Genomic DNA, 9,688 nt, shown 5'->3' with positions numbered 1-9,688 from the left:
GAGAAATGTGAAATTTTGCCTTTAAAATCACGGTCCCACACTGACCGTGTTGTGTGGAGGGACCGTGTTAAAATGTAAACTAACGGAGCGATGCCGTACTTGTACCGCACTGTCCAGTGTACGCGGCGCTAGCGCCATGCCACGAGGCATGCAGTACAGTGCATGTTGTCCGTCAACACGTTACACTTGGCGACGAATACGAGTTTGAAGGAAGAGGTTGGAAAACAGTGTTTAATTTTTTAAAAATTTTTATAATGTTTCAAGTTCATTGGATCAAATCTATCAATTTTTAAAGAGAACTGACATATCCATTAAGGTAGTCGATAGAATAACATGCAAGCGCTAGGAGAAACTCGAGTGATACCGTCCGTGTGTACTAATGACCCGCGAGATAATAATACTGTTTGCGGTCGATCGTCCGGTACTCGCGTAAATGATGGAGTGAAAAATGTGATGATTTCATAAGTATGGTACTAATTTTTATCCTCTCCTTGCCTTCTCAAAAGAATAGCAGTGAATCCCTTTCATCGGCGATGATTGAGAGTGAAAATTGTTGTAAGGAAGAGTGTTTTAACCGCCGATTTTCATGGAAAGAAATTGGTGGAATTTGTCGATCTGCAGTGCATGCATGCGCAGGCGGTAGAAGTTGCAACTGAAAAATGACCTGAGGGCAGCGCTGCCCTCAGGGCAGCTCAAAGCCGAGTAAACATGTGCACAACATTCAATGACGTCACAAATTATTTGAAAATTGTACCCATCCGCGTAAGCGCGGCAAGAACCCAAGCACGCTGCAGAGAGCATACCCGTATCCGTACCCGACCCTGCACTGTGACAGAACGATCTTGCAAATAGCGTGCTGGTGTTATTTCAAATGACTGAAGTGTGAAGGTAAGTCAAATTTCCCGAGACAAGTTGAAAATACATAATATATCAACAAGTTTGCCATGATCACACGGTCAACTTGCAAAACGTAGTTGATATTGCACGGTGGTATTACTTCGTAATACATCCATGGTCGATGGTCAGTATGGTGCATAACCTGATCGCGGATAGCAGCAATTTTTGAAGCGGCGGTCGCTAGCAAGGCTTGATGACTTTGTACACGACTTGGTACGCTTTGTACGCAGTAGGGTCGCGTAAGAAGTCATGCTGGCTAGCGACCGCCGCTACATTATGCCTAATCATTGCAGCTTGGTCGCGGAGTGCCCTGATGGTAATAGCATAATAATCAAGCGCCTCCCAGTGAGTGCAGACAAACAATTAAAACTTTTCACATTTCAGAAATTGCATATTATTTGACCTCCATAGTGAATATCTACCAATATGCCCCGAGAGCAGCGATTTATCTGTGCCGCCCTCAGGGCAGACATACATTTTCTATCCTTATAGCATTGCATAGTGTCTAGCTACCAATCTGCCCTGAGGGCAGCTATATCATCAGAGCTGCCCTCAGGGCAGACATGTACATTTGCTATGCTATAGACTACCAATCTGCCCTGAGGGTAGCAATATATCAGAGCTGCCTTCAGGGCAGACACATATTTCCTATCCTTACACATCGAACAGTATCCTTACAGCATTGGATATGTGTATCTACCAATGTGCCCTGAGGGCAACAATATTTCGGAGCTGCCCTCAGGGCAGACAAACATTTCCTATCCTTACAGCATTGCATGGTATGTATCTACCAATCTGCTCCGAGGGCAGCAATATTTCAGAACTGCCCTTAGGGCAGACATATACATTCCCTATGTTATGAATCTGCCCCAAGGGCAGCAATATATCATAGCTGCCCTCAGGGCAGACATATATTTCCTATCCTTGCAGCATTGCATAGTACATATCTAGCAATCTGCCCTGCAGGTAGCAATATTTCAGAGCTGCCCGTAGGGCAGACATACATTTCCTATGCCATCGATCAATCTGCCCTGAGGGCAGCAATATTTCAGAGCTGCCCTCAGAGCAAACATATATTTCCTATCCATGCAGCATTGTATAGTACTTATCTTGCAATCTGCCCTGAGGGCAGCAATATTTCAGAGCTGCCCGTAGGGCAGACATACATTTCCTATGCTATCTTTCAATCTGCCCTGAGGGCAGCAATATTTCAGAGCCGCCCTCAGGGCAAACATACATTTCCTATCCTTACAGCATTGCATAATGTATATCTACCAATCTGCTCCGAGGGTAGCAATATATCAGAGCTGCCCTCAGGGCAGACAAACATTCTTATCCTTACAGCATTGCATAGTGTATATCTACCAATCTGCTCCGAGGGCAGCAATATTTCAGAACTGCCCTTAGGGCAGACATACATTCCCTATGTTATGAATCTGCCCCAAGGGCAGCAATATATCATAGCTGCCCTCAGGGCAGACATTTATTTCCTATCTTTGCTGCATTGCATAGTACATATCTAGCAATCTGCCCTGCAGGCAGCAATATTTCAGAGCTGCCTGTAGGGCAGACATACATTTCCTATGCTATCTATCAATCTGCCCTGAGGGCAGCAATATTTCAGAGCTGCCCTCAAGGCAAACATATATTTCCTATCCATGCAGCATTGTATAGAACATATCTACCAATCTGCCCTGAGGGCAGCAATATTTCAGAGCAGCCCTCAGGGCAAACATATATTTCCTATCCATGCAGCATTGTATAGTACTTATCTTGCAATCTGCCCTGAGGGCAGCAATATTTCAGAGCAGCCCGTAGGGCAGACATATTTCCTATGCTATCTATCAATCTGCCCTGAGGGCAGCAATATATTCAGAGCTGCCCTCAGGGAGACATATATTATTATCCTTCAGCATTGCACAGTATCCTTACAGCATTGGATAAGTGTATATCTACCAATCTGCTCCGAGGGTAGCAATATATCAGAGCTGCCCTCAGGGCAGACAAACATTCTTATCCTTACAGCATTGCATAGTGTATATCTACCAATCTGCTCCGAGGGCAGCAATATTTCAGAACTGCCCTTAGGGCAGACATACATTCCCTATGTTATGAATCTGCCCCAAGGGCAGCAATATATCATAGCTGCCCTCAGGGCAGACATTTATTTCCTATCTTTGCAGCATTGCATAGTACATATCTAGCAATCTGCCCTGCAGGCAGCAATATTTCAGAGCTGCCTGTAGGGCAGACATACATTTCCTATGCTATCTATCAATCTGCCCTGAGGGCAGCAATATTTCAGAGCTGCCCTCAAGGCAAACATATATTTCCTATCCATGCAGCATTGTATAGAACATATCTACCAATCTGCCCTGAGGGCAGCAATATTTCAGAGCAGCCCGTAGGGCAGACATATATTCCTATGCTATCTATCAATCTGCCCTGAGGGCAGCAATATTTCAGAGCCGCCCTCAGGGCAAACATACATTTCCTATCCTTACAGCATTGCATAGTGTATATCTACCAATCTGCTCCGAGGGCAGCAATATATCAGAGCTGCCCTCAGGGGAGACATATATTTATTATCCTTGCACCATTGCACAGTATCCTTACAGCATTGGATAAGTGTATATCTACCAATCTGCCCTGAGAGCAGCAATAATCAGAGCTGCCCTTTGGGCAGACATAGATTCTCTATGCTATTTACAATCTGCCCTGAGGGCAGCAATATATCAGAGCTGCCCTCAGGGCAGACATATACATTCCCTATAATGCTATCTATCAATCTGCCCAAAGGGCAGCAATATATCATAACTGCCATCAGGGCAGACATGTATTTTCTATCCTGACAGCATTGTTTAGTGTATCTCTACCAATCTGCCCTGAGGGCAACAATGTTTCAGAGCTGTCCTCAGGGCAGACATACATTTTCTATCCTTATAGCATTGCATAGTGTATATCTACCAAACTGCCCTTTGGGCAGTAATATGTGTGAGCTGCCCTCAGGGCAGATATACATTTCCTGACCTTACAGCATTGCACAGTGTATATTAGAGCTGCCCTATGGGTAGACATACATTTCTTATCCTATCTACCAATCTGCCCTGAGGGCAGCAATATATCAGAGCTGCCCTCAGGGCAGACATACATTTCGTATCTTTTCAGCATTGGACATGTGTATATATTGCACTAATCTGCCCTGAGGGCAGCAATATATCAGAGCTGCCCTCAGGGCAGACATACATTCCTATGCTATTTACCAATCTGCCCTGAGGGCAGCCATATATTTCCTATCCTTACAGCATTGCATAGTGTATATGTACCATCTAATCTGAGGGCAGTTCTCAGGGCAAACATACATTTCCTATCCTTACAGCATTACATAGTGTATTTCTACCAATCTACCCTGAGGGAAGCAATATCTCTTAGGAGCCAAGATTTGCAGATACACAATACTGTTACATTATTGAGTCCTTGGGCTACATTAACAAAACTTAAAACGGTGGGAGGCAACATAGCAACAAACTTTTTACTGCTCATGGAAAATGCCTGTCATATTTTCCTTTTAGAATGTGTACATTTGTATTGTGGATTGGCCAGAAACACTGTTTTGTTTATCTTGTGAATTAGACATGGTTGTCCACTTGCACCCATTAATGAAACTGATCACGAGTATATATTAATCTTCAAGTACTGGTGACAAGAATAAAGTTGTGTATAATGTGAGTTGTTGTTTGTCATTACATTTATCATATTGCGTATATTTTTTAAGAATGATATGTTTGTAAATCTTTTCCAGATCAACTATATACAGCAAAATGACCCTGAAAGGTAAGTTTTTTCCCAGCCTGATGAATATTCCACTCCCTTAGCTGTGCTGTGACACATACACATATCTTAACAGGGCTCGAAATAATACCTGTCTGCCTGTCCCGGACAAGTGAAATTTGCCCTGGGACAAGTAGTTTTGAAAAGTACTTGTCCAAGTGGACAGGTAGGTTTTTTCAGCCTGCAACCAGTATTTCAACCTACTGACTACAGCAAATATTCATAAGTTTAAATTTATATACCAGCGTTTCCGTTACAATTTCAAAACTTGCGTACGATTTTACGCAACTTGGTTTTTATTTGCGTAAAATGTATCAACAACACGTACGGTGTCGGTGGGAATCAATATCTGAAGTGAGTTGGGCAGTCTTTTCTGTCGAACTTGGGGGTTTCCTTTAATGCGCATGCTCTATTAACAAAAAACAATAACCTGGGGGGCTTCAAGGTATAGTAGCTGAACGCTTGCAATGCCATGATGCATGTCTTGTATATGATCGTTGAGCAGCCTAATGACTTTATGTTCAAAGAAAATACTTTCTGACAATGAAATTAGTGTTTTCAAAGGGCCAACAAAAAGCAGATACTGATCAAAGTCCAGCGGGACCTCTCAAGATGCAACCCTACAGAGTGTAAATCGTCACCCGTAAACACTTTCCAAATAACATGCGACCTTAATGACCATGATTAACTGTATTGTGTTACCAACAACGTAGACGACGATGGATTCTCGAATTTTTTGCATCTGTAGTGTCATTGTCTGTACAGAACTGATTGACATGATGCTTTGTGATGATAAAATACAATGTTTCGTAAAGAGTTGCGGTCCGCTAAAGTCTAAAATGTTGCAATATCACGATAAATGTCACTTGCAAGCAGGTGCATATGTTCTATTTTTGTTCTGCATTGAACCACGTTGAGGCAATGTAGTGCGAGCCAAGTATACGTCCGTGTCGAGGGCGGCATTTCTCAATGCGTATTAGTTTATGCAGTCATGATTTTTTTTTTGCGTATTTCAGACTATTTTGCGTAAAATACGCAGGATTTTGCATTAACCGAAACGCTGTTACAGTATATACCTTTTACAATTTTGAAAATCATTATTTGGATATTTACCTATCAGAAAAAAGTAAAAGAAAATTCGATAATATCTAATCACTGTTTACAGGAGTCAGCCATATTGATTTATCTAAGGTCACGTCTCAAATCTCTTCGATTGGGAGATTCTCAGAGCTATCTCGACACTGCTGTTACGCCAGTTTGCATATGATACACTCATACAGGCATGAGTTTGTTGAATTGAATTGAAACTAGTGAAGTTTCTTAGAATAAATTATGCCATTTTGGACAGGTACTTTTCTCACTGGGACAGGTACTTTTTATTTTGACTTGTCCAGTGGACAGGTGGTTGAAAAAAGGTATTTCGAGCCCTGCTTAATGTCAAAATTTCTTGCAGTGAAAGCTTTTTGAAAAAAAACAGTTCTTCAGTTGCTTTAATATAAATTTTACACATTCCTATATATAATTCAGATTAGCTGTGATGAAGTGTGCGTATCTTCTGTTAATGATATTAAATTATTATTGTTCAATCTTCCGTATGTTAGTGATCTACTTCACACTTGTCACTTCCTCATACACACTGTCATTTACTGTTCAGAAAAAATACCAATGTTCTTTGTATGTTAAAAACTGTGCAGTGCCTCTTGGGATGTGAGGGAGGTGATGAAAATATCCTTGGAAGTATTGGACCCCATAATATTACTGTTGGGACGATAAAAAGTATCAAACCTGATAAATGGTTGGAAGATAATGTAAGTTGTGTTGTTAGTAATTAAAGTATTGTCTCTATTTATTGGCATGATTTGTCGTACAGTTGTACCTGTAGCATCACTGCGCGTTTCTGCATGTGCTCAAATGTTTGTGGCACATCACAACAAATAAAACATAATGATTGACATGACAATGTTCCAAATAATCACCTAATTGTACATCCACATTATATGAATTACTAATTTCCTTGTGGATCATGATGCGTTATTCTGATAAAAAAAGTATAAATACTGGCATTGTTTTGACTGCCATTGCCTTGTAAAATTCCTAGTACAACTGTTTGACATGTCAAATGTTTTTGACATGTCAAATGTTAAAAAGCAAACTAGAAATCACAAACACAGCCATATAAAGTGTATTCAAATTTTACAAAAAATTATATTATTCTAATGAATGATTTGGTGAAAGGTATTATGGTCTAGCTTGGATCTCACTCTGGATGAATTTTTGCCAATGCTAGTAGATTAATTGTAACTTTTTGCTTAAAAAATGTGCATTGTGTCATTATTTTGATAGAACATTGTCTTATAGATTGAGGCACAGTCCTGTTGGTGCTCCACACCTCCACCACAAACCACAACTGTGGTTGATTTGATCATGATTTGCATATTCTGAATACCAATTAAATGCCACCTGTTCTCGGAAGTTAAAATTTTGGCACATTTATCCTATGAAATATTTAATGTCTTGTGACACTAAAATGACTAATTCATTGTAGTCATGCCTGCCAATTCATCCTCTGTTACATAAAATGATATAATTATTTGCATGCCATACATGTAGTACTGGAAGTTCACAATAAATAGAAATGCAGACGCCAACTAGAGAAATTTACAGTAACCAATTTTCAACACTCCATGGACAGCAAAACCACGAGGTGTTTACGAGGGAACTCAAATGTGATCATGGACTTAAATACTTGACCTTTGGTGGTGGTCTGGTGCTTGCAAAATAACTATAAATACAGCCAAATTTTACAATTTATAGCTCTTTTTACAAATCATTACTTAGCATAAACTTTCATCTAAATCACTTAAATTTTCATCATGTCACCATCAAATTGTAGCAGAAAGATACTTTGTATCTCCATGTTTATAATTTTTTGGTTGGTATTGTCAATGACCTTTGAGGAAGTTTATTACTGCAATAGGAAGTTTCAAAGGAAACTAATGAATTAATCAAGTTTAGAAAAATTTACATGTAGCTCAGAGTTCAACGACAATTTGATAATAAGCATACCGGTATATCAGACAGTATTTGTGCCACTGTAAGCAGAAGCTCCAAAGATAGTTTCTGTACTTCTATACGACAGTATTTGTGCCACTGTAAGCAGCAGCTCCAAAGATAGTTTCTGTACTTCTATACTTCAAATTTTTTGAATATACAATATGAGTGGGTAAAAGTTTGGAGGGGAGAACCATACATTTGCCTTGTAGCTTCAGAATTGCCAGGAGTCGAGACCCTATCCATCCTTGTGATCATCCACTTGTAATAAGAAAATTTGATTTTTAACAGGGAGACCCTTGCTGAGCTATCTTCAAGGTTAAAGGGAGCATGCCATGAGGCAGATTTGGTCACACATGGAATGATCACTACAATGATTGTCACAGTCTCAAAATTATTGTCCAAAGTTGCAGATTGTTAAAGGAGGGTGTGTCTCGATGTCCTGGTAAGTGTTAGTTCACATATGATGTATTTATAACAATAAGTACAATAGTTTGTTTTGCTGTGTGTAAATTCCTGTACTGAGCATGAGTACTGCTTCCTATACATCGAATTAGAATGTGATTGGCCCAGTGGTTTCCAAGATATGCAATGTTTACAATTTTACAAAATTCAAAATGGCGCCATGTCACGTGACTCCAGTGAAAATATGGTATTCCACAGTAAATGCCACTCATCTCTACACTCATCTACTTATTGGTCTGTAGTTGGCCCTGTATGCTTTGTATCCACCTCTGTAAATCAAAAGATGGCACAACACCGTTTGGCTATCTAAAATCAAACAATTGTTCTTGCCTAGAGCTAAAAGCAGATAGTATCAGTACAAGTGGTTGAGGGTTAATTAAATTGAGCCATGCATCCCTCCTTTTTATGGAAAGGAGGATGTACTTCAGCCAAATGGTATCAAAGGCTGTATTGCCCAACACCTCTATGGCAGATGACACCCTGATCAATGTGTTCCATGCCAATACTAAGTACATCATGTATTTTGAGCATTTGTATGTCACTTGTATATCCTTTGTGTATCAGAAAGTGTGTATCCTTTGTGTATCAGTAAGTGTGTATCAGTGCTTGGTATAGTCACAGCAATACATTTTTGGATAACATAAAAACTACAGTTAAAACTGACTAATTGTTACCACACTTTTTATTTTTTAGACTTCCAAGAAAGAGAAAACTGGCTGAAGGGCATCATCAGACCAAGATCATCATAAAATTTGGGCCGACTCGCAGCGATTTCGAAGCTGTTATCCAATTGGGTGGCTGAATCTTACCAATATAATGAAAACAATACAAATAGACTCCCTAAGTGGCTGTGAATAGTGACAATCGACCAATCAGATATAACCTTGCAAACACGCTGCGAGTCAGCCGTAAAATTTTGCCTGGCTTTGAAGACTTCTCCAACAGGTGTTTTAGTACTGTTATGCTAATAAAACAGTCAATGAATTGACTTGAAACATCAGTGTATTTGTTTTAAATAATGTGGTCATGCCAAGTAATGTACACATATGAGTGTTCTATTTATGATTTATTTCAGAAGTTACATTTGGGTTTATTATCATTTCTTGAAATGATTATATACCCAAATGTAACTTCAGAAATAAATCATAAATTGGACTTTCAATTCAAAATCATAATACATAGAAAACTAGAACAGATAAGAACTGAATATACTCGTTTGGTTTAGAACAGCCAACTACATAATTGCTACAATTAACAAGCGACCTAGCGGCCGATATAGCTCCGCTGTGTTTTATAGAAAACAACTATTTTTGACACATGTTGATGAAGGAGGTGGAAATCTTTGATAGCTAAATGCAGTGGCCAGAAAAAAAGTGGCAAAAATAGCTGCAAAAATACACTTTTGAAGATTTCATCATACTTTGAATATAGCACAGCGGATTAT

The 9,688-nt window shown here is 39.6% G+C and overlaps 1 long non-coding RNA gene across 1 annotated transcript; it reads left to right on the top strand.

The window, feature by feature from the left end:
- Positions 1-434: 434 nt before the first annotated feature.
- On the top strand, positions 435-9,244 carry LOC139145760 (uncharacterized). The gene is made up of 4 exons (XR_011555014.1): positions 435-888; positions 4,700-4,731; positions 8,071-8,224; positions 8,938-9,244. It is a non-coding gene; the product is annotated as an uncharacterized lncRNA (long non-coding RNA).
- The last annotated feature ends 444 nt before the right edge of the window (positions 9,245-9,688 follow it).

The sequence above is a fragment of the Ptychodera flava genome, chromosome 12 (genome assembly GCF_041260155.1).
Source record: "Ptychodera flava strain L36383 chromosome 12, AS_Pfla_20210202, whole genome shotgun sequence".
NCBI classification, from domain to species: domain Eukaryota; kingdom Metazoa; phylum Hemichordata; class Enteropneusta; family Ptychoderidae; genus Ptychodera; species Ptychodera flava.
The sequence above is the reverse complement of the archived record's forward strand: the minus strand, read 5'-3'. Positions and strand labels throughout refer to the sequence as shown.